This window comes from Oreochromis aureus, linkage group 15 (assembly GCF_013358895.1).
Source record: "Oreochromis aureus strain Israel breed Guangdong linkage group 15, ZZ_aureus, whole genome shotgun sequence".
NCBI lineage: Eukaryota > Metazoa > Chordata > Actinopteri > Cichliformes > Cichlidae > Oreochromis > Oreochromis aureus.
Genome location: NC_052956.1, coordinates 13562072 through 13584509, shown reverse-complemented (window position 1 = coordinate 13584509; position 22438 = coordinate 13562072). Strand labels below are relative to the sequence as shown.

Genomic DNA, 22438 nt, shown 5'->3' with positions numbered 1-22438 from the left:
TATATCAACATATATGGGAAAAAAAAACACTTTCAGTAGAATAGGAAAAAAATCACAAAATATTTTTGGGCTTTTGTTTTAGAGTACCAGAGTACAAAGAGGAAATCCATGCAGGCACAGGGAGAACATGCACACTCACAGAGAAAGACCCCAACCAGATTTAAACCAGGAGCTTCTTCTGTGAGCAGACAGAGCTAACCACCGCCTGTGTCTAACATGCAGTCCTTTATACGTAATTACATGTTATTGTTATTATTATTTGTACCATTAATGTTAATATTACTTATGAATAAAAAATATTGTATTGAACAACACTGCAACACTGTCAATTGTGTAATACAGTTTGCGCTGAACTCTTCTGCTGTTTACTGACCTATTTGTCAATCTGATGGTTTAAACATTGGCTAAAAGTCCAGACAATGAAGTCATGCTCAGAATATTGATGTGTCACAAACCAGCATAATCAGTTAAAGTTATATTGCTCGTCAGCTTTGTAAGTAAGTAGCAGATAGCAGTTTAGATCAAACCTAACCCCACTGATAGAACCATTCCAGTAGGACAAAATGTATCACATACTAGGGAATATACAAAAAGATAAAAGATATAAAGATTCCCATGTGCAAGAATTTTTGCATTATTTGCATGAAGACATGAAGGATTTTATTAATGCTTCTCAGTCTATGCTGGAAGGTGAGTTTGAATAACATTTTACATGTTTTACATGTTTTCTACAAAATAAACCATCTTCAGTAATGGTATAGCCGGTGTATCTGCTGAACTTATTGTTATAAATATTGAAAAGCTATTTGTCCGTACTCTTTCCAAGAATGTGCTCTGAATGGATGGTAGTGCTTCCTATGTACTTAGGCTTCACTCTTTGATGCTTTACTGTTGAAAGTGAAATGGAAGGTCAATCTCAAGCTTTCCATCTCTGACTGTCACGTGGGCTTGAACTTCCTCTGAAGCTTGCTGCAGAACCCCATGAACCACATTATTGAACTGATGTACTACATACATAAACACATTTATAATGTACTACGCACACCATGTTGAACTCCTCCATAGTGAAGGCAGAGATCTGGTCAACTATGTTCTTTAGGTCCGTGACAAAGTTACGATAGAGCTGATTGATATTGACAAACATTGCATCTAAATAGTCTGACTTGAGAGAGTCTACAAATTCCTGCGATTTCTCAACAATAGCCTCCAGGGTCTCACCTATTTTCACTAGCATTGTGTCAAGACTCTCCATGTTTTTTACAAAATTCACAATTTCCTCAAAGATTTTCTTGGAAAGTTTTTGACTTCATCTATGATCTGCCCTCCAGTGACTGCATCACCAACCGGCATCTGCATTTTCACATTGCTCAACCTTTCAACAAAAAGTTATAGGCAGCCTCCATGTTCTCATAGATAATCTGAATGGTTACTTCTAGCATAGCAGCAATGCTGCTAGTTAGCTTTTAAGACCTCAGGGAGAGTGGTCATCTCATCTGACCCAGGCACTTTGAACCTGGTCTCCCTTAAGACCTTAATGACAGCATTTAGGAAGACCTGGACAGTTTTCTGGTATTGTACAATGAAGTTCCTGAAGAAAATTGAAAGCTGGCTCATTTGAACATCATAATTGGTTGTAGCATTATAGACTTCATTGATGTGGTTAATGACAGAGTCCTTTAACATCTCCATGTACCCTGTGAACTGATACTTGTCAGTAAACTCTTTGAATGTTGAGATTATGGAAGGAAGTCTCATCTTGATCAGAGAGAGTATTGCTGTAGGTGTCTCCATGTTGTAAACAATCTGTAGATTCATCTTGTCATTATCCTTGGGAGTAGATCTGATGACCAAGATGTCAACATCAACCTCTGGGGCAGACTAGAAAAAAAAAAAAAAACAAAACAAAACAAAACAAAAGAAAGTAACATTTAGAAACCAAAATCTTAATTTATCGTTGTACTGACATTCTTCTTCTTCTCCTTCTTCAGCTGCTCCTTTTAGGGGTCGCCACAGTGGCTCATCTGCCTTCATACCATACTATCCTTGGGATCCTCTTCTGTGTCACCAACCCCCTCTCCATGTCTTCCTTTACTACATTTATAAACCTATTCTGAGGGCCTTCTCTCTGGCAACTGCATCTTTAACAACTTTTGTTCAATATATCAACTATCCCTCCTCTGTACCATGTCAATCCTGTTTCTCTCACTTTGTATGTAAAGCACACAACCTGCGTTGCCCCCAAACATCTTAACATCTACGGTCTATCTACCCATCTACTCCTTGTTTTTTTAACCTTTCCACTTGTCTCCTTCTCATTCACACACATGTGATCTGTATGGCGTTTACATTTCCATGTCTATCGTTAGATACCCTAACATGTTGCACATCCTTCCCAGCTCGATCTCTCTGCCTAGCCATTTGATCCAGTGCCTTTCTTCCTTGTATTTCCTTTGTGTCCATTGTATTAAAATGATCTTGCTAACAATACTTACAAGGTAACGGCCATAGACTTTTGCACTCATCTGGGATGGGACTGCACGACTGAACTGAAGGCCCAGAAGGCCAGTGGCTGGAGAAGATACTGAGACACTGATACCATCGCTGTGTGTAGCATATTGAAGGTTCACATCAGTGAAAGTATGACTGGTGAAGTCCACATTCAGTGCATGTTGTTGAACACTGGAAGAAAGGGAAATATTGAAATCACAATTGCTCCTCATCTGTTGTTACATGCAAAAGATACATAAATATGCAATTTACATATGAAAATACACAATAAAGCATGAATTATAGCTTTGTGCATTTTCCTAAAATAACACATTTAAAACAAACATATTGATTATTACCTCATAGCTTCCATAATGGCATGGTTGACATTCACGGTCAGGTCAGCATGTGTCAGTGTGATTTGGTTAATCATGTTGAAAGCTTCATTCTCAAAGTTTACAGTAGAAGAAGCTATATAAAGAAATTTCATCAAATTTAGTGCTCAACAGTGCTTAAAAAGATAAAGACAGATAGAGGTTTTAGGGAATTTTAATCAACTCACCATCCATGTTGTATTCCAAGATCACAAAAGCAGAGGTTGCAGAGGACTTAGCAACTGCTGTGATGACAGGAGCATGGCTTTCTACTGCAGCTGCCATGCTTGTAGTGTACAGTGGGCTGACAAGTGTAGAATTAGTAAAGATGTGCTGCTTGGCAGCTGTTACTTCAACAACAGTCTTCTCAGAGAAAGCAAAGTCACCCATGTTGGTTGGCTGAGACACATCAATGTCAATATCAACAGTCAAGGAGGAGGCTGGTGCAAAATCCATTTTGGCTTGGGCAATATGCTTCCCTTTGGTATTGAAGTTGAACAGGTTTGCCTCATTGTTGCCAGTATACTTCAGCACTGCATACAAATGGCTCATGGAGGCTTCAATGGAAAGATTCTCATTTACATCCATATCAATGACTTTGGTTGTACCATGGTTAAACTTGGTATCAATAATAACTTTAGAAGTTGAGCGCAGGGCGTCTTTATTCAGGAACACATTAGCTTCATTATCTAGCAGTCCATAAAGAAGGTAGTCCTCATAGACTGTGCCATCCATGTTTGCTCTAGTAAAGGACTCCATGGAAATATAATCAGAGGTTCCTTCAAGCTTCAGGCTGTGGTCTGCCTCAGCCCTTCCAACAGTTTTGATCACAGGAATATTCAAATTACCACTTATCCTCAAGGTGGAAATGGCATTTGCTTTGGTTTTTGTGTCTGCAGCCAGTTTTTGGTTTGCTTGCATGTCTAGTATTGGCAGGGTAATATTTGCAACTGTTGCCACAGAGACTTCAGTGTCATAAGTATCAGCGCTCAGAGTGATGGTGCTGTCATGAGTTCCTGCAATACGAGTGTTTTCTAGGGACAGGGAGTTAGCCATCTTGAATCCCCTCTTGGTGGTAAGACTAGTAGTGCCAGCAAGTTTGACTTGAAGGTCCTCAAACATAGAGGTTGTGGTAGCTTCAAGACGGAACACAAGATCATCTCCTGTATACATTCTGCCATTAGCAATCAGATTAATAATGGCAGACTTGACAGACAGTTCAGTTACTAGATTGCCCACACAGGGAATTTGGATCAAGCCCATCATATCAACAAGCGGGGCTGCCTTGCTTTTCTGGTAAATAATCTTAGTATTCACATCCAGAGACTGGTCAGTGGTAGTCAAAATGTTTTCCAATCCAGCCTGATCATACAAGTTCAGATCATTGATGGCAGGAGTATGAAAGTCAACAAAAGGCAGATCAATCTCAGGAATACTGATGGGGTATTTCAGAAAGTCAAGACTGGCCTCACTTTCCATGGCAGCAAAGATTCCAACTTCATTTACATTATTTTCAAGAGTGAAGTTGTACAAGATTTTGTACTGGTTAAAACGAGTCAGAATGACTGTATTCATCTTTTGACTGTCAGGACTGATGTGGGCCAAGTAATCATTCTGTAGTTCTATTTTAGCAGTCGAAAATTCAAAACTGTTGACCTTAACATTTCCTTTGTTTTGAAAGTCAAAGAAAAACTCACCAGGGTGAGCTATAACGCTTATTGCATTGGAAAGTCTACCAGTGACTGCACCATAGAGTTCTGTGTCTTTGTTTGCTTTCAACTCAACCTTCATGTCATGAAGGTTTGCATATCCAGATGCAACAAGAAGACTGTTCTTAATAATTGGTGCTTCTGCTTCATTGCGAACATTAAACTTGAAGTAGGAAAATGTGCTAACTTCAGCACTAATATGTTGTTTCATCTTTAACATGGAACAGTCTGTGTCACCACTGAAAGATATGGTGACAATGCTGGGAGTGAATGACAACTCTAACTTGCTGTTGTGGCTATCATCACCATTAAACGTTCCTGTATTGTCAGCTGTTAGAGTAAGCGTGTAGCCATCTTGGCGAACAAGTGATTTCTGTTTTAGAGCTACCTCATTTCTGACAATGACATAACTGCCACTTGAAGGTCCACTAAATGTGTGTATGTTGTATCAAGAGAAGCAGTCATTCCCCTTCCCTAGCAATAAAGGCTGTGTTTACAAAGGTAGAAGTGTAAGGTCCAGTAGTGACCTTAATTTCAGTTTTTGCTTGGGCCTGAGCTGATAGGCCATAGAGAGTGACAGATGCCTGATGATCAACTCCAAGAAAATCGTGCCTGAACTTTACTGTCTCTGCAAAGACAACACGTCTCATTTTGGGATTGCAATGCGAGCAGTGGAATCTAGTTTGTAATTGAGAATTTCAAAATTCGGAAAGTTTCCAATGGAAGTGAAAAATCCCTTGAATTGAGGCGTCATTGCATTCTCAGTTGCGTTCTTAAACTCAGCAGATGTCTCCATTGTGTAGATGGGAGTCTGGAGTTTGAGTTCACCAAAGAGTTTACCGAAAGATGGGACCACAATTTCAGTTGGAATGGTTGGCAAGCTTATTTCAGGGACTTGAAGAAACTTGACAAGTTTTTCTGTAGGAACTTCTGGAATTTGGAGGAATGAGTTCTGAAAAAGTGATCTCTGGGAGGGTTACTTCAGGGATGGAAGGAAAGTAGTTCATCGACAAATCTCCAAAGAAAGCATCCATGTCAAACATGCTAATCTTAAAGTTTACAATTAAATCAATAACTTCAATAATTCTCTGCTTGATGTCATCAATTGAGATTGTGGTGGCTTCAACAGTGTGTAACCCAAAGATAGTGAACTCAGGGATGTGAAGCTGAGTTGGGATATCAAGGCTTGTAATTTTGTCTTTGACAAGTTGGGGAACTCTCTTAAGAGTATTAAGCACAACCTCATCAAAGATATCCAGTAGAGTTTTAAAAACTTCAGCTACTTTGATTTCTCTTAAGTGTTCTGAAAGGTCTCGAACAGATAATAACACAACATTGACAAAATCTCTTATTGCCCCAAGTAGCTCAAGAATTTTATCATTTCTAAAAATCTCATTCATGAATGGTTCAAATACCCTAATCATAATATTAACAAACTCCACAAATGTATTATCATTTAATGACTTAAGTGAATCCACAATCCATTCAATAAACATGTTAATGTCTTGAATTATTACTTTTACCTCAGTTGTTTTCACAGAGTTGATAATAATCTCGGAGATATACATTAAAAGCCAATATGATTCCTGTATGACTTCCATGAGATTAGTGATGGTTAAATCAATCTTGATCTTTTTCACGACCTCCACAGCTTTATCTAAGATTGCTTGAAAATTTTGTCAGCCTCAAGCTTTGCAATCAGTTCACTTAATTTGGAAGTTATTGTGTTAATCTTATTTACAATATCAAAGTCCTGAATAATTTTCTGAATAAAATCTGTTATGTGGCTGACAATGTTCGTGGGAATGTAGCTCGTTAATAACTCGATATGAGCTTTTAAGGATGACGTGAAGCTCTTTAGCTCAGCAACAAAAATCTCCAATGTTTCTTTTTTATACCTCTGAGGATTGACTGTAGCTTGGCTTTGATTTCATCCTTGCCAGCAATATCATGTAGGAATGCAAAGCTGCTGCCCTCAAACTCTTGGATGATTTCTCTTATGGTTTCAATTGCATATACAATACTGGACTCGATATCATATTCCTCATTAAGGTTATTCAGCCATTCCTGGATCGCTTGAATAGTGGTTTCAGGAAATTGCCACTAAAAATAGTTTCATTCATCACATCAACAAAATTCTGGATGTAAACAGAGAGATTAGCTAGTAGTTTCTCAATAGTAACATTTAGGTTCCTCAAAAATGTTTCCACATCATTCATGGAGATAGTATATTTCTGAATTAAATGACTGAAAAACTCTTTCAGTTGAATTATCTTGCCTTCTATATTCAATTCAGTAAGTAGGTCACTTATATGTTGCGGAAGAGCCTTAACTTTAGCCCTTATAGTCTCATTGTTGATCGAGTGGTGCAGTGCATCTGCAACATTCACAAAAATCCCTTGTGGTGGTCCAGGAGGGCAAGCAGATTTGGAATCTGAATTATGTGACTATCTGTGTTCTTGTCATATTTGAGGAAGCCAGAGACAGTGAACTCCTGGTTGTCTGTGGAAGCTGCGTTAATAATGTTTGTAACGATTGTACTAGAAACCTCAATTCCAGTTTTCTCAGCAGTGTTATAAACTTCTATGCTCTGATCAAAGGTGTGCTCATTTATTTTAGATTTGAATTTAAAACTAGTCTTTTGCTCTTGGAGTGACAAAGAAGTAATCATCTTGTTGTCAAATGTGGTCTCAAGGAAAACCCATTATTCAGTTGATGGGTTACGGATGCCCTGCCTTCATTTGAGCTGGCAAGAGCCATGGGCTGAGCTCTAAAGAGAAACTTATTGTAGATCTGGGCACTCTCTCTTCTATAAATGGCCATATCTCCTTCAGCATTCAATATGGCATCCAAGTTGAAATCGAAAGGAACAATATTGCAACGTACAGTGTGGCTAAAGCGCACTGGCTCTGAGTTAAAGCGGACATCATTGGTAATCATGGCAGCAAGGCCGATAACTTCAACTTCAGTGTTGTGGCTCATGTGAGTTCCAAGGAATTTTCCAGTGGTGCTGCATTTTGCATTAGCACTCATATCAACATAACTGATCTGATAGGTGTGCTTGAGCTCTTCTTCACCATTGTTGGCTTTCAAAACTCCACTCAGATCCATCTTGTCAAGCCCTGCCTGCAGCTGTGCCTGATTAATAAAGTTAGCACTCAGGAGATTTAGATTGTTGTTAACATTTGAAGAAACACTGTGGGGTTCAGGTCGAAGGTGATATCATGAGTGTAAGAGGCATAATCCTTGCAGAGGCTTCAGCCTTTGAGTTGAAGTTAAGGCCGGAGAGAGTTATGGTCAAATTGTTGGTGTTGTCAACCTTGATTTCATACATCGCAGCCCTGTTGGTAATAGATAGAGTAGCTCTCGTAGCATCAACCTCGGCATCAAAGGTGTTTTCCATGGACAGCGGGCTATGGAGAGTAGTTGTTCCTTTTGAGGTGAAACCATCTTTATTCATTCTCAGAATGACCTTATGAGTAGCCTCATTTTCAAGAAGCTTCACATTGGCATCACTATTTATAGCCAGACCATTGACATCAAGAGAGGCGGTCAGCAAAGAGTAAACATGATTTTCAGAGTGGTCTGTGTTTGTTTCCATCCTCAAGATGACTTCACCAGCACCAGCAGAGGCTTCCATCTGATTTTGCATCTTCATGCCAAGAGCAAGGGCATTTGCAGCACATATCAGTTTTACTCTGCTGTCTCTGACGGAAAACTCAGCATTGTGAGTGATGACATCAAAGGCACTGGTGTTAGACACAAGTGAGACTTCCCCATTGATATAGGTTCCTGTAATTACATTCTGGGCCTTAACAAGTGTGGAATCTACCTGAAAATTAGAATCAAACTTTACTTCTGGCCTGAATGGGAAGATGGTGAAGGACTGGATTGAGAGAGTCCTGCCATAAATGGGTCCAGCTTCAAATGCCACCTCAAATTTGTTGTCAGCAGACATTTCCTCATGGTTTATTCCAGCCATACCAGTGTGCTCTGTCTCAACACTGAGACCAAGTGGACTTCTGGCTTCTATCTTGGTGTTTGTTTTCAAATTAATTGCATCAGAGATGATTGCATCTTCAACAATGCTAATACTGGCTTCAATGAATTTGTGGGCCAAAGAACTTTCAAATTGGGCTTTGATGGAATCGGTAGTGGCCACTTTTCCTGAGCCTAGATTAAAAAAAAACACACACACAAGGACAAAAAACAAAAAAACTGCTTAATTGCTGACTAATAACTTCAGAATCCCTATGGTGACTACTTTACCAGAAAAGATCAATTTGCTTGTATACAATATCCATATATACATCAAGAATCTCTTGAAAACTATTCCAACACAAAAAACAGCACTTCATTTGAACTACACATTAGCAACTTTAAATTTATCATTGATCTTGAGTGTGAAGTACCTTCAAGCTTTATTGAAAGAATGTCGATTGGGGAGGTTCCTTTGATGACAAACTTGGCTGAGTAGCTTTGTGATTCTTCTTGGTCTGGGCGAAAGCCACAGAGGCCTCTGTGTCATATAAGTTGCTTTTCATCACTGTTGAAACCTCAGCTCTACCAAACAAGGGAATAGATAGCGTGATGCTCTCAGGAACAACAAACTCTGGGATGGGAATCTCCATAGAGGGGATTTCCAGTCCATACTGCTGTAGAGACAGGCCTGGTGTGGTCAAAGCTGGTGGGAAGTTAAGCTCTTCTGTTGACTTTCCTCCAAGTGGCACAGGGATAGCAATTGTGAAGTGATTATTGTTTATGTAATAGATGGCCGTTGCCTCACTATTAAAAAGACAAAAGTAAATATCTGGTTGTTTAGGGAGAAAAATTAGACAGTTTTAATATTTACCATGAGGTTTAATACACTTACGTATTCAGGAATAGTGTCTCTGGTAGGGAAATCTCTGGCATGTCAGGCAATCTGAAGTTCCGAATGTAAGGGAAATCAGCACCATACTTTTCCATGTAATTGTTTGCTGCCTGAAAACAGGAACCATTATTATTTCATTACAACATTTCCTCTGGGATTAATAAAGTACTGTGATTCTGTTTTTGAGTTCATGTTTTTTAAGAAAACATTTGTATAATTGAGCAAATATGTACCTCCACAAACTTCTTGAAGATATGACGAACTTTCATGTCAGTTTGTCCCACTTGCATGTCAAGAAGATCATTGCCATAATTTTTAATCAAGTCACCCTTGGGCAACATGGTGGTCTTGGCGTTCACATCCGACTTGACCTCAACCTCAATTTTTGTGGTGTCTAAAATGATAAAGAAGAGAGCGCTGAATAAAATCCAGAACAAAGTTACTTTATGAGAAAAATCAAATTCAGATTTTTTATTTTAAAGATTATATCATAGCCTGCATATAGCTATTAGAAATGGGTCACTCTGTCTTGATCATAGTTGCCTTTAAATGGTCAGTAAAACCATCTTTTAGGCTCCAATTATTAACTATGATTTTCAGAGTGACAGATATTTCTACAGATAGGAGAATGTCATTTTCATACCTTGATACACAAAAGCAACAATATGCAACTGTTAAATAACTTGTGATGGGACATTTAGAACACTGTAACTGAAAAAGCAATTTACCATATTTGATATTGATTTTCTGTTGAGAGTTGGCATCCATGACCTTGATTTCACTCTTAAGCTCCAGTTCTACTTCTTCATCACGTTTCATTGTAGCTGTGACAGTGGCATCAGCACTGATTGATGGGACCAGAAGTTGGACTTGGAGCATACCTTCCTTCATGGCCTTCAGACTGAAAGAACATATACATCTTGCTGTTAATGATAGCAGTGAGATTAAAAATTATTTGTCAGTGATCTGTAGCTGCTTTCTTACTTGGCACGACCAACCAGGGAGAGCTGAGGAACATTGTTGTTTAAAAATTCGAGAAAGATGGTGTGAGTTCCTCTGCCCTTTGTGTTTCCATCCACAACACCCAGCCTAACTCCAGCCTCCACATCGTGGTCAGGGATCTGGATGTCGGCACTGACGACATGCCTCCTTCTGTTATATTTCATGACTGCTCTGGCTTCAGTTGGCTCTGCACCTGTTGTTGACCAATTGAATAACTAAAGTTACAGTTACGTCCATAATTTGTTGGACAACAGAATGATGGAAAGAGAAAAGTATGGGAAGGAGAGAGATGCATGACAACCTATATTTCTAAGCAGTTAATGCAATACTTGTTAAACCCCTTTGAATTAAAGCTGAAAGCCTGCATTCAAATTTAAAATACGCTGTGGTGGTGTAAGAAGACAAAATTATAAAAATGTTGTCTTTGTCCAAAAATTATGATTTAACTGTAAACCAATTAAAAGAAGAAAATATCAAATATTGTACATTACCGTCAGCTTTTAGAATAAACTTCAAGGAATCAACTTTCTGCCGGCCATTGTCTCCTCGCTGAGGAGTTCATAGGCAATAGTGGCTGTGTACTCTGAAACTTCACCAGTTGGGTGCAGCTCCACAACATATCTGTTAAGTTAAATTGACAGTATTTATTTATTAAATAATTAAATTTAAGAGACAGTTATTTGCTGGTGGTTAAGAATATTTCACACACTTGCTGTCTCCAGTGAGGGGGAAGTAGGGCACTGTCTCCTGAGAGGAAGCGTCAATGTATTGCAGAGCAGTGCAGTATTTCATTCCCACAAAGGCAGGACTACACTCACTAACATCAACCTTGTCCCTCACCATAGGAGGGATGGTCTTCACCTCCGATCCCGTCACAGCCACAAGGTTGTTTCTAAATAGGAATTGTAGCAAAGGAAAATGCAATTCTGTCCTAAATTTAATTTAATCAAAGATACATAGAAACAAAGGTTGGTTTATTTTACTTTGACAAACATTGGCCAGGTTATACTTCAAGATAAGATTTAATCAGCTGCTTTCTCTGCATTCATATTGGAGAAAAGTTACATTATATATTAAAGGTCTAGCTTTCGCCACGTCATTTTGATGAGCTTTGTTGGACTTGTTGGAGCAGGGATGGTCAACTTAATATTATCGTGACCAAAGGTGATCTTGGCATGGAGGCCACTTTCATGGAAAATGTTGGTGTGCATTTCTAATCCAGAGTTGACATATTCAGGGATGTGAGAGCCAATCTGAGTTGCAAACTCAATACCAGCAGAGGGCATGAAGGTCACTTCACTCTGTGTGGAAACAAGAGAAAGGTTAACACCTGTGATGATGTGGTGAAAAAAAATGACAGGTGGCATTTAAATATATTTATGGAGAATTACCATGTCACGAGCAATCCTCAGTCCACCCTTGATACCGGGTGTAAAAGTACCAGAGAGTGCAATCCTCAGAGGCACACCGGTGACAGTAGGCAGGAAGAACTCATTGTCCATGAAGACGTAGTGGGCAAAAATTGTATTGTCAGAGTTCACCATTAGTGCTCTAATTAACTGTGGAAAATAAAAACACACGTATAATAGAATCTTTAAATCATTAGCAATTGATTGCTCACTGTGAATGTCCTTTAACTTTATCTTACATCAGTTGGGAACATCTTTAACATGTTGTTGATCATCGTAGCAGCAGAGTAGGCTATCTCCTCCATTTCATTGGTCTTCAGATATCCCAGCTCATTTCCCAAAAGTCTCAGATAAACCATTGCCTCTGGAGACTGCATGGTCTTCAGCTCTCTCACCAGTTTGTTGAGATTTTGTCCGATCTCCTTCATCAGGTTCTAGGAGGCCAAAATATAGGCAAACAATTTAAAATGTTACCCACTGAAAGAATTCATCATTAATTTAAAGTCTGACTAACGTAAAACAGATTGCTCTTCAATTCAATTCAATTCAATTCAATTTTTATATAATGCCTAATCACAGCAGCAGTGGTCTCAAGGTGGTTAATATTGTAAGGTATTATAAGGTAGAGACCCTAATATAGAGAAATTCCAGTAGTCGAACAACCCCCTTTGAGCATGCACTTGGCAACAGCGGGAAGGAAATCCTCCCTTGTAACCGGAAGAAACCAGGCCCAGGGAAGAAGAAATAAGTGTATAAACTAGTGTTTTAGCATCACTCTGAGGCAGGATTTTTCTATTTTTTAAATGATCTTGCACAAATGCAAGAAAGAAGTCCTACATATTTATTTAATATACAGACTGAAGGACATATCCTTGTTAGAAATTAGTATAAGAGTCCTCAGTGTCACCGGAGGTCAATGCCATTCATGCAATTATCTTATTAGATACCATTTTTCTAAGGTTTTTAAGTTTTATATCAGTTTAGAAGTTGAGAATGGATAGAAAGAGCTGGGTATCATCTGCATCTGCATAGCAATGAAAATTTATGCTACGCCTAAGAGGAGCATCTGTAATGTAAACAGAATTGGTCCTAGCATGGAACCCTGTAGAGTTTCGTAATTTACCTCAGCGTGTGAGGAGACTCCCCATTTACATAAACAAATTGGAATCTGTTAGATATGATTCAAACCACTGTGGCACAGTACCTTTAATTCCTACTGCATGCTCTAATCTTTGTAATACAACACGTTGCTCAACAGTATCAAACGCTACACTGAGGTCTAGCAGGACAAGCACAGAGATGAGTCCACTGTCAGAGCCAATAAGAAGATCATTTGTAACCTTCACTAATACTGGTTCAGTACTGTGATGAGTTCTGAAGTCTAACTGAAATGAACCATTCCTCCGACCTGATCGGTTACACCCACTTTTCAGTTATTTATTTGTAAAAAATGTTTGGAATAATGTATGATTTTCGTTCCACTTCTCAAGTGTACACCACTTTGTATTGGTCTTTCACGTGGAATTCCAATAAAATTGATTCATGTTTGTGGCTGTAATGTGACAAAATGTGGAAATGTTCAAGGGGGCGAATACTTTTGCAAGCCACTGTAGCTAAACATGTCACTCCTGATCTGACTGGAGAGGGAACCAGAGAAAGCTAGAGTCCAACATGTGTTAGCAATGTTACACACCTGTTTAGTATTAATTTTAGTGATGTCAAATTTATGGAACTGGGAGTCATTAAATTATAATTTTAGTAAATCTACATTTGTCTTTAGAGAGAAGTTTCAGGGTTCCTTCAATGTCGCCTGCTCTGGCCCCAGGAAGATAATTGACTATTGTTGCAGGTGTCTCTAACATCACACTTCTCAAAACAGATTCACCAATATCCAGAGTTTGTTCCTCAGTGTGTGTGTAGGTTTCTGTTTAGGATCAAGGCTCCTCCTCGTGGTCCCCTAGCCAGCCTGTTTTCTATGGCTGCTCGGGACAGTCTGCTGGGGGAGGGCGAACGGTGGCTAAGCTACCCTCACCTGCACTGACTGCTGGGGCCAGGCTAGCTACAGGATTTTCTAGGTTGTGGTGACAGGTGTCCAATTCACTGATCCTGGCCTTCAAAGCTGCAAACAGGGTACATTTCTTGCAAGTATTGTTATTACTAAAGGGAAGAGGAGTAGCTAAACATCTGACACACTGAGCAGGAAAGTGCGGGTGGTTGAGCTAAGCTAAGCTAAGCTAGGCTAGTGAACTCCTAAAGACAAAATCAATTAACCCTGTTAATATAATTAACTGGTTATTCAAGTTATACAAAGAAAATTAAGATTACACTATAAGACAGGTAATTATCTGTTTTAATTAAATTAATGTTTTAGTTAAATAGATCATCTACACAAAATACCATGTGGGCAAAACAAATGTGCAATGTGCATTGTAACTGGAACAGAAAGTGATACAATACAGCAGAGAGTCAACACCATGTAAGTGCACCACCCCACGACTGAAATACCTGTCTATTTATCTGGTCCGTCTTCAAGGCAGGGATCACGTTCTGCATGACCTCGCGGATTCTTTGTGGCATGTTGTCAGACACAAAATACATAGTCTGCATGGCAGTGTCAGGGAAGAATCCATTTTCTCCAAACAAAGCTTCGATAGTCGGCTCAAATCCTGTCCCTCCATACCGATCTTCAAAGGTGACAGATTTATTCTGTTAAACCGAACATTTCAAAACAGTGTCTCAATTTGCAGTAAATGGCCCAAAATCGTTACCTCCACCATGTCAATGTCATAGCCAAATGCCTTGAGAGTCATTTCAAGCATGACCTCCTTGGGCAGGTAGCTTGTACCCTCAAAGATCATATTGCCCTCCAAAGATCCAAACTTGTAGTTGCGAGAGAACTTTGTGGGGTCCATAATGGGCCCAATCTCATTACCCTGAATGGCATCCTGAAGTTTATGTCTCAGCCTGTAGAAAAAAAAAATAGTCGAGTTATTGTGAGCGAATTGGAATAACAACTTTCTATTTACCAATAATTCTCACTTACGCTTGAGTCTCTGACCCAGATGAGGACAAAATGTTGGTAATGTGGGAGATGACAAAGCTCTTGACTTGTTGGTCCTGTATATTGGGCAAGGCATTCACCATCCGGGCAAGTTCACTTAGCTGAGGGTTTTCATAAGTACCAGATATGCAGCAATACGTTTTGCATGGGACTAGTGCTGTCCAGAAGAACCTGCATAAACTCCTCTCTGCCCTGTGACCAAAGTACATAAAAAATTCATCTAAAAAGTCATTATATGGGTCTGACTAATTGTCTGACTTGAAAGGAGACCAAATTTAATGACATGCTGCATTGGTAGAGTGTTGGTTAAAAGTTTACATGTACTCGTTATTGGCATGAATGTCACAGTAATTTGGGACTTGTAATGATTTCTTTGAAATGTTCTTTTCCAGTGTGAAATGATTGTACAACATACATCTTTCAAGTCTTTGAAAAGAACATTTGAGTACCTAAATTTGAATTTATTTAGGATTTTCTATTATCTACACAGGGTCAAACATATGCATACAAGTATAAATACACCCCAATAAATATTTGATTAAATGTCCCTTAGAAAGATGCCCCTCAAAGATACTTTTGGTAGTTTGTTGGCATTCAAAGGAATCATTAAACTCATAAAATTAACATGACATTCATGCCCATGATGTGGGAAGACAAAAGAGATGAGTAGAATTGTTCACAGCAAGAGGTTAAGAAGTGCTCACAGTGTATGACAGTGAATCACAATAAGTCCTGCAGCACTATGAGCCTATAGCATCTTAAATAAGTGATGGTTCAGGGTCATCAAATCCAGGATGAAGTGTAATCTTTATCAGAAAGCACAGTTTAATCGTAAAAGTAGGGATGGTGTGTATGCTCCAACTCCAAACTGGGAGCTGGTTCCAAGGGGAGGGGCCTGATAGCTGAAGGCCTTTCCTCCCATTCTACTTTTAGGGACTGTGGGAAAAACATGTAAGCCTGCAGTCTGAAAGTTAATTGCTCTGTAAAGATAACATGGTACTTGGGGGTCTTTACAACATGGTGGAACCTGATTATTTAAGACTTTGTATGTGAAGTGAAGGATCTAAAATTCAATTCTGGATTTAATAGGGAGAGAAAGAAGAGACGATAACAAGGGGAAATATCTCTCTTTCTTACGCTTGTTAGTACTCTCACTACACTATTTTGAAGTAATTGAAGGCTTTTTAGGGAAACTTTGAAAATACAGCATTTCAGTTTAGAAATAATGTATGCATGAAGTATTTTATAATATCCTTACTCATTCTGAGTAAGGATATTTTTAATTTCAGAGATATTGCACAGATGAAAGCAGAAAGAAGTCTGACATATTTGTCTAATATGCACACTGAAGGACATATACTGGTCAAAAAGTAAATTCAGGAGAAAACATTACAAGTCACGTGTCATCTGGCTTTAACCATAAATAAAGCTGGGTGTCATCTGCATAGCAATGAAATTGTATGCAGTGTTGTCTAATAATGTTATCCAAAGGAAACATGTATGTTGTAAGTTTGCACAGAACTCTGTCGAACTAAATGAAAATTTCATTTATAATACTCCTGCCATGTGATAATTTCTATAATGCATTTTTGTGATCAGTGATATCAGATGCTACACTGAGTCGCAACTCTTCACTAGTGCTTTATCTGTGCTTTGTTGCACTGTAAATCCTGACTGAAATTCTTCAAATAAACCATTTCTGCAAGTGATCAGGTAACTATTTGAGAACTACTCTTTCAAGAATTTCTAAAAGAAACTTTTTAAATAGGTTACCTCCTCAGGGAGAGGGGTCAGCCTGTAGACTTGAATTGCAGCTTGTTGCACAGCCAGGGAAGCTGTAGGTGTTTTCACACAGTTGATCACAGCTGTCCTGAGTGCTGGACTAGCAGGTACCACAGCTGGAGCCATGTTTCCAATAACCTAAGATTAAAAGTAAAGCAAATAATCAACACATGAAGAAGAATATAAAGTCATACATGCTTCACATGCTCATACAGGTGAGTTCATGATCTCTTGGTTTGTTATGGGCAATTTTAGTGTGTTGCTCTAAAGGATCTACCTTTTAAATTTATATCATCGATTTCTGTTTATTTTACTATAATACATGAAATCTGTGTCTGTGTATGTTTGCTTGCTTCTGTGGTCATGAACTCCTCCAACACAGTCAGGAGTTGAGAAAACAAATAGGCAGACAGCCACAGCTGAGGACCCTAAAGGTTCTATATCAGATGTTACATTGTAATCATTGTTGCCTAGCAACCACCTAGCTAATAAAAACATTGTATCATCAAGATTCAATATGTGTTGATATATTTTTGCTTCAAACAATCATAATTATCATAAAAGTAATTCTCTAAATTTATTTCTACAGTAACAGTATTCTAGTTTGTAGTTATGGGCAGAATGCCTACCCTGAGTGTCATAAAAGTTTTGTCTTTGTCTCCAGAGCAGTCACCCAACTGGGAAGCCATGAACTCAGCAACAGAGTGAATCTCAGGAATTTGTTTTCCTTCAGATTTGTAAAACCTGTAAAAAGGGAAAACACAATATTTAGCCTCCAAAATGCATTTCACAAAAAAAAGAACTAGTAAAGCATTATAGATAAATCTTTCCTTAATAAAGTCTGATTAATTTGCTTACCTCTTTACAACATTGCTCAGAGCATACATGACAGGCTTGCTGGGTTTGTATTTGGCCATCTCGAGCATATCGTGGACCAAGAGTGCAGAAGGATTGGACACGAGTCCCAAAGCAAAGACAGTTGCATCAACCTCAAGAGCGTTGGTGTCAAAGGTCCTGAGGATCTTCATGATGGCACTGCTGCATTCAGGAGTTCCACACTGAGCCAGTACCTGGTAGGTGAGGACTCGGGACACCGCAAGAGCCTCAGGGAGTGCCGCGCTCAAGGTTTCTGTTTTCATTCCACGGACCGTTGAGACAAGCTTGTGGAACAGGGGAGCCCTCCTCTCACCCTCGTTCTCAGGCAGAGTGTCCAGTTCTCTCAGGAGATTCAGAACTGCATCTTTATCCTGTACAAAACTCTTGTCCTCAACAGCCTCCATGTGGAGATCCTTGACAAGGACACCTTAGCAGACAAACACAAAGAGTATCACGAGTCTGCACTACCTTTTAGTTACAACAAATCAAAACAAAGCAAATTAAACAAAAAGCCTTACCGTGAGCAAAGATTCTGTCATTGTGAGGAGAAACTTTAACCAGGGTGAGCTCCTGCTTTCCAACATTGGCAACTCCATATTCTCTCCTTAAATATAGAAAACAAGGATAAAAACAAAACAAATGCATATCCTGTGTGTACTTACATAGCAGAGCATTCAATAGAGTCTAGTACAAGGTTTGACTTACTTATATGAGAAGGGAATAAGGATGTGGTTCTCGGTGCAGGACCCAAAGGTCATGTGTTTTTCTCATTGTCAAACCTGTAATTGCAGCTTTGGGAGCTTCTGATCAGCTGAGCAAGAGGGTAGTGCTTAAAAGTTATAGATGAGGATGTTAGCATTGTGGATATTTGTGTTGGCACGTTTTTGTGTAATCTTTGCAAAAGTAAAGGCATTACAATTTTTTTTTTTTTTTAAGATACTCAATTCATCTTTTCTTTCCATTATAGCTTAAATTTAACCACCAGTGTGATAAGACACATTAATATCACAGTACAACGAACAAAGGTAGAGTTTCTCTTTTGATTTGTCATAGTGTTCAAAGTTTTCAGCTCACAGCTTATCTTTGAGTGCCTTACCATGCCGGTGATAAGAGCCAAGGGGCTGGTGTGATCTCTCATTGGGACAAATTTGTCACATCTGGACAGATCCCTGTTTAGGCTGACGTCAGTTGCAATGTCTTCTCTAGCATTGACTGTGTAATGGGTCTTGCACTTGCCGTGAATTGTAGGCTGCAGTGAATATGGTAAAGATTAGATGAAATAAATAAAAATGTATAATATATGATTACAAAACCATTTTTTAATACATATAGAATGTGGTTTAGTGGTGATATTTTTAATCCAGCTTTGTTGCACTGTGTATTTCCTTGTGTTGTACCATATTCTTGTTCTTGTCTTCTTCCAGCACAGGAACAGCCAGTGCAGAGATGATACCCCTCTTAAAGTTCAGGACAGTCGTTGTTTCACCCTCCTCAGGGTACAGTTTCACATCATACAAACCCTCAATCATGACCCTCAGGGGATACCTTTAAAAAAAAGTGTACACTCTCCAAATATACCACTTTTTTTTCAATGGTGTAAATTATCATGGAGAAATTACATACTTTTCCATTTCAGCAGCGAAGGCATCAGAGCTGGGGCTGTTGGCAAACACAGGGTTACCCTGTGCGTCCGTGTCAACAACTTCACTCAGCCTGCAGCCAGTAGTGCGTACAATAAAACTACAAGTCTGAGGCACTTCAATTTCAACCTGTGAGAGGAGGGAAATTTCTCTTTCTGAAATACATGGAATGGGAAGGGAAAAACGGATGATTTAGCATCAGTGTGAAGTGTTTCTCATACCTTGCAGTAAGCCTTGTGTCCATTCTTGAGATGTGAGGCTCCGTTGATGGCATTCAGAGATTCAGCTTCATATTGGTATTCATACTTGTGTAGGCTCTTGTACCTTTGAGCCACTAGAAGAGATGAGATCAGCGTAATGAGAACAGTTATCTTTTGGAAACTACTGCTACTGTGCAAACTTGATGTCAACATCAAAATGAACTTACAGAGACAGGTTGGTTGATCACGATCTTGTGCAACTGGAAAACAAAGATTAATCATTTGTTTTAGCACCTGTAATACAGCTAAAACGCAATGCACTACAACTTAAACCCATCTACCATGCCTACTAATAACCTAGCAAGGATTTACACATAGGTGAGTACCATCAGATGTTTTGTGTTTTCCCAATTTTTGTACAAGTTGCATGTTTTTTTTAACCTTCATTAAACGATTCTGCAAAGACTACAGTACACTGATATCTTGCAACCTTTTCAACACTGTAAAAAATACTTTTTTTTAAACTGAAAGTATTTAGGAACTACTCACAAGTCAAGGCAGATGTACTGAGGAGCAGCAAAAGGCCGAGCTTTGAGTCCCCCATGATGGGTTCGTTGAAGCCCCCTCCCTTTGGGTCAACGAGCACTCCGAAATGAGACTGATTTTTTTGTACTTCAGCTTGAGGCTTTTATACTCTCAGGTGGGCCCTGTTGGGAGACTGGGAGGCATAGACAATTCTTTGAATGCTCAAAGTCCACCCTACCCTCTTGTGTGTGGAGGGACAAAGGCAAAAGGGTTTAAAAGACACTTAGAGCTGTGTTAAAAAAATCTTCTTTTATTGATGTGGTTTGTCATTCACCGATTGGATATAAAGGGTTAGTCTTAAGAGATCATCTAATAGCTACTAATTACTGTTCACACTGTTTTTATTCTTCACTCTGTTACATTGTTAATAGGGTGCTAATAACCCACCACCAACAATTCATATTATTTCTTACACTTTCCAGTTAATGATTGTGAATGCGTATGTGATAAAGACATAGAGTTAATGAGCAATTCTACACTCTAAAATACTCAGTTGATTCAAAGACAGAGAGATTGCACACATTAAAATGGAAAAATTGAAGATTAAAAGGTAGCATTAAATGTCTAGTGTTACTTTGTTTATTTAACTTACTGCTTCATTTTTAGGCTACAATGATTGGTAATAACTGCCTTAAAAACACTTAAGTTAGCAAAAGTCTTAGATTATATAACATAATAAATGCACTCCTGTACATATTTGCACTATACACGTTGTTTAAAATGGCAATGTTGCTTTACATGTACTTTTTACAGTCAAAAACCAACCAACCAACCAACAAAAATAATAATACTTACGGTGTAATGAAGTTAGATGCTTGTTTTTCTGCTCCACAGCTCAAAGTGACAACAGCAAAAACATTTGCAGACCTTGATTTGGGTTGGGACACTGAACTTTGAGCTACAAAGGTTCCTGCAAAATTTGATTAGTTGTTTGAATAGAGTCTGCTATTCTGTTTGTGGCATGAAAGGCACATGCAATAAATAAACAGCAATAACCTTGAGCTGTCTTAAGCATTATTATTATTATTATTATTATTGTTATTTGTAAATGGTGTTTACTTCAGTCATTTATATTGCAGTATATTAAACATTTCCAATTACTATACAAATTCTTAAAAACATGAAATTGTCTTTTTATTTGTACACTGATCTCAGAGTTACATCTAAACATTGTGTAATGGTCTGTTGCAATATATATCCTGATCAGTACTTTTGTTGGATGCTGATAATGTTTGAACTAACACAGAGTCCAAAGGGAGCTTAAAGCGAACACTTTTTCCTTTTCCATTTTAAATTTAAAGCTTATTTATTTTTCTTTTGTAATAACAATATTCTAACTGAATTAAACTGTATGATCTTCTAAGTTGCAAGTTTTCTGTGTAAAGTACTTGTAAGTACTTGAGACTGGACTTTTTGTTCAGCAGTTAAACAACATGAATCATCAAACAATTCTAAATGTAAGTCTGTGTACTTTAAAAAGGTTACCAATGTATATATAAGTAACAGTACTCGAACTATATGACCTTATAAAACATATAGGCTAATATTTGAAATACTTCAAATATTTAGTGGTAGCTGTTACTGGTGTTTTGCACACAAAACCAGCAATGCACACAACAGTAATATGGCAAATAGAAAAATTCATTCTTACTAATGTTACTGTTTTTAATGCTAAATACTACTATGTTTACACTATTACAAATTCCCGTTTTCTTTAATCCAGTGTGTCTTTGTCTTAGTTTAATGTTCTGCAGGTAACAGGGACTTTATAATTAACCAGTCCATTCATTTCTTTGTTTTTAATCAGCTTCTGGAGTCTGCATATTATATGGAAGATATAATCAGGTCAAGAACAACGAGACAAAGAATTCAGAGAAGGAAAACACCCCAGAGTCATCAGAGGATGAATAAACCTATTTTAGTCTCTTTGAAATCAGATGGGTACCAAATAATAATAAAAAAATACTAATAAATAAAACTGAATCTAAACTCTGTGACCCAGGTGTACCTAGCAAGTTAGCCATAAGTACTATTGCCCAAAGCAATTTTTGGGCATAAAGGTCGATACCACTGGAGATATTTTGCAAGTACTGTTAAACCTTGTTATGTATTTCTTTCTTTCTTTTAAGATGTTACAATGTAGTCTAGGATCCTGTTAGTGAATCAATTTATCCAATAAACAGTATGGATTGAGGTACTCAGTAGTTTTCAACATAAGCTTTGAATATCGAGATGATCACTCCATTAGTGTATTCAGAAAATATCAGGTCTTCTTTCACAGTAATACATTTTTGGGGAAAAATTCATCTATCAGTATGTTTGTGGGGGTGTAATAGTTAAGAGGAAACGATGTGGCCACACTTGGTATCAGCATGTAATCTGTGAGGTTATGGATTCTTCTGGATTCTTTGTAGTCCTGCCCCGTTTCCTAGTTTGCCCT

At 38.4% G+C, this 22438-nt stretch overlaps 1 pseudogene; it reads right to left on the bottom strand.

Moving 5' to 3' along the window:
* Nucleotides 1-634: 634 nt before the first annotated feature.
* Nucleotides 635-21007, bottom strand: LOC120433040 (annotated as a pseudogene).
* Nucleotides 21008-22438: the final 1431 nt, after the last annotated feature.